Below are 4,366 nucleotides of genomic sequence, written 5' to 3'. Positions count from 1 at the left end.
AACGAGCAGCGTGAACCTCCCACCTTATATGTGGGTTCAGAATTGGCTCTGGAAGGGCCCCGTGTTGTAATATAATTATTTTGCCATTTGTTTCCCTGCCACTTGTCACTGCAAATTATTTCCTGCTGTAACTACTTGATAAACATGGGGACTGTACTTGTGCACATTCTGACCTGAGAATTCTCAGATAAGGCTCCATTTGGAGTCAGAAATTAAATACGTTTTGTAGTATTTTCCTGACAGGTATTAATGACTTCTCAAAATTACATGGAATTTAAGACCAGAGATAGCCTAGAGTTTAAAACAAAATAAAACAAAAAAAAAAGCTTTGCATTAGGAAATTCAAATAAGAGCCTCTGTACCTTCCAATGCACTGTATGTTCCTTGTAACCACAGCAACATTGCAAAATACCTGCCCCAAGTACAACATGGCCACTGAAGGTGGTTTTACAAGAAATAGACAATTTAAGCTCAAATATTATGTATAGAATATGTAGGACCTCTGTGGGGGTCCCTTTTTTATTTTACGTGGTAACAGTGTTTGTTTTAACTTTACCTCAGTTTATGTTCTGTGGTGACGTAAATGCTGGAGCAGGGGCAGCCAGTGAGGTGTGAGAGGGAGGGGTTTGAACACTTGTTTTTATGTCATAGAATCGTGGAATATCCTGAGCTGGAAGGGGCCCACCAGGATCATTGAGTCTGCAACCCTTGGCCCTGCACAGACACCCAACAATCCCACCCTGTGCCCCAGAGGATCATCCAAACCCTCCTGGAGCTCTGGCAGCCTCGGGGCTGTGCCCAAACCCTGGGGAGCCTGGTCAGAGCCCACCACCCTCTGGGGGAAGAACCTTTCCCTGAGATCCTCAGAATCAGGGAATGATGAGCAGGGAGGGACCCACAGGGATCATCCATCCAACTCCTGGCCCTGCACAGACACCCAACAATCCCACCCTGTGCCCCAGAGGATCATCCAAACCCTCCTGGAGCTCTGGGATTATGGAATAACCCAAGATGGGAGGGACCTACAGGGCTCACCCATCCCTCCAACCCGTGGCCCTGCACAGACACCCAACAATCCCACCCAGTCCCTCAGAGCATTATCCAAACCCTCCTGGAGCACTGGCAGCCTCAGGGCTGTGCCCAAACCCTGGGGAGCCTGGTCAGTGCCCACCACCCTCTGGGGGAAGAACCTTTCCCTGAGATCCTCAGAATCAGGGAATGATGAGCAGGGAGGGACCCACAGGGAGCATCCATCCAACCCCTGGCCCTGCACAGACACCCCAAAATCCCACCCTGTGCCCCAGAGGATCATCCCAATGCTCCTGGAGCTCTGGCAGCCTCGGGGCTGTGCCCAAACCCTGTTCAGTGCCCACCACCCTCTGAGGGAAGGACCTTTCCATGAGATCCATCCCAAAATTCCCTGGCACATCTCCACCCATTCTCTTGGGTTGTGTCACTGGTGACAGAGCAGAGATTGGAGCTGCCCCTCTGCTGCCCCTGGGGAGGAGGATGCAGTCCCAGTGAGTGTCCCATCAGTCTCCTCTTCTGCAGTCAGGACTAACCCAGTGCCCTCAGCTGCTCCTCCTGTGACCCCTCCAGGCCCTTCCCCATCCTCATAGCCCAACATTTCCCTCTGTGACCAACCCCAGTCTGTGGCATGGAAGCTGCTTTCCAACTGCAACCCTGCCCCTTATTTTAAAAGGCAGTGTCTGTGCTCATGGTGGGGGGACAGGGAGGGCTTTGAACATAAAAATAACTTCTAACCACTGTAGCACACGCAAGAGGAAACTGAATTCAGGCCTCAGGTTCACTTTTTGGAGCTGCAAGTCCAGAGGGATATTTTTAATACGTCCCAATACACAACCAGGAGTTACATCCTTGGTTCCTGAGGAGCAGCAGCAGAGATGGGGATTTGTGGGGGGAGGCACTTTGGGTAAAATCCTGTCACCTCATAATGCTGATGCTCCTGGTGATAGGCTGCCCTCAGGATTAAAATTTCAATAAAACTTATCCTTGTTGAGAGGGATATTTTTGGCAAGAAAAGCAACTCCAGTCCCTGCAGTGTTAAGGATATTTCTGTATCTCTGACTTACATGGGCCTTTGGAGAGACACAGGGTTGTCCCCTCAGGTTCTCTGGAGTCTTTGCTGTCATGGTCCTATTTAGAAATCTTAATTTGAGTCTTGTTCTCTTCACAATGAATCAAAACCTCAATTAAATTAAATCTGACTATTGAAGATTCTGAGATGTAATGACAGCCCAATTAGAGCAAGAAACCTGACAGGTTGTCCTATTAGAGTGAAATTCCTTGAGTCTGGAAAGAGCAACCCCTTTGCTCCTTGGCTCAGCAGGAGTTCTACATTTTGTGTAAACTTTGAAATGTTACTGTAGGAGACATGGTGAATTTAAGCTTTTCATGGAATAAAACTTTCAGTTATTTAGGGGATACTTCTTTGTTTTCTGGGTTAAACCCTTATAAAACATTCTTAATAAACTTCTGTTTTCAGCTCCAGACTGCAGTGAATACACTTCTTAATTCTGTCCTTTGCACCCTGATTTCTGGGTTGATCAGAGCAATAATGTCTCTCTCTATTTGCAATTGCCATGTGGCTTGGTGTCCTAGTTCAGCAGGAGGGACCAGCTAACCCTGTGTGGGGTGATCAAAGCTGTGTATTCTACCCCCTCTATTCATTCCCAAGGACAATGGACCATTTGCAGCAGCTGCCCAGGGAGTCATTGGCACCTTCACACTCAGCCTGAGGGGGCGGAGCTGCCAATGGGCCATCAACAGTTCAACACCCCCTGGCTCCCAGAGTTAATCACCCATTGTGTGAGTCCCTGCCCTGGGGGAGGGACTGGGTGCTCCCTGAGGGTACAGAAGTGGTGGGTAAGAAGACCTCGGGAACTTCTCGTGGGATCCAGAGGAGCAGCAGGACCTCGACAGGAGGAGATCCCCGCTCTCACCCAGACCACAGCCCTCGCCTGCACCAACAGGTTTTTCTTTTCCTTTGCTCTGGACTTGGGGGAGCCACAGGGGTCTCAGCACAAGGGCAAACAAACCCCCTTGGGTTTGTGCCCCAGGACACTGGGTTATACTGCTGGGGTTTTGTGAGTTGAAAGCAATTTCCCTTGTGTGTCAGTGTATTTATTGTAATATTATTATTAAATTTTAGCTCTGACTTATAATCTCTCTCGTGGTGAGTTCATTTCCCCTGCTGGTTCACCTTTAAACCAGCACACTTGGCAATGCTTATTTTTAAAATATAACATTTTAATTCTTGGTATATTAATAAGAAGTTAAAATAAAAATAATTCAGTTAGATGGATCTCTACAAATCTGGGCTTCAGACCACATTATCTTACAGGGCTAATACAGTAGGTAGAGAGCAGTGATAGCCAAGCAGTTCATTAATCTAAACTCTCAAGCATGAAATATCTTGCTCTAAGAAGTTGGGTCCTGATAAGATGTTTGATCATGATAAGAAGTTTGCTCCTGAAAGAAAAGGAAAAACTGATTAGATTTGGACTCAGAAAATAAGAGAACAATCTCGCTGAAATTTTTCCAACTTAGTGTTGGAAATGTACCAGGAAAAGCCACTCAGAGGCTGAGCTGCATCTTTCTAACTGTACCCTACAAGCCCCTGGTGGTTTTAGAGCACCAAGGCTGTGAGGGCAGAGCCAGCAGGAGCTGGGTAAGCCTGGCAAGAGGGAATTCCTCTGCACAGAGCCTGGATGGCTTTTCCATGTGGGCTGAAGCTTTGGAGTCTGTGCCTGGAGAGGATGAAGTGACTCTCTCTGGGTGGCACTTGGTAAGGCACCAAAGAGGCAAAGCCAGAAAACAGCATTTAGGAAAAGCAGGAATGGAGTTCAGAACCTGCACACACATCTCTGGAATGGGGAAGGGGCTGTTCATGGGCAATGCAACCTGTGAGAGAACTTTGGGAGTGGCTCAGCCCTGCTGAGAAAGTTCTCAGAGCCTTCTCTCACTCAGTTGGCTCTCACACCACTTTCACCCACCCTCCTGCCGTGTCTCCTTGAGGTGGAGCAGGACACCATTCATCAAGCCAAAGCCTCCTGCTTGTTGAAGCAATGATGCAGGTGTTCCTTGAAAACACCTTGGTTGCAACGTGGCCCTGTTAGAATTACACAGAAAATCCCTTTTTGGTGCAAACAATACCCAGGGAAGGAGAAGTGGGTTGCTGGAGAGAGGCACTGGTCAAAGGAAAGGCTTTGTACAGTGCAAGCAGCCACAGGGAAAGAAAAATATTGATCCTTTCAATGATATTGTTGAGGTAAATGTGTCATGGAGGGACTTTGGTGAAAGGCAAAAGTGCCTCCTCCAGTAATGCCACGTCTGTGGTGTGGTT

This window comes from Pithys albifrons, chromosome 29 (assembly GCF_047495875.1).
Source record: "Pithys albifrons albifrons isolate INPA30051 chromosome 29, PitAlb_v1, whole genome shotgun sequence".
In the NCBI taxonomy this organism is placed as follows: domain Eukaryota; kingdom Metazoa; phylum Chordata; class Aves; order Passeriformes; family Thamnophilidae; genus Pithys; species Pithys albifrons.
Note: the sequence above shows the minus strand (reverse complement) of the source record.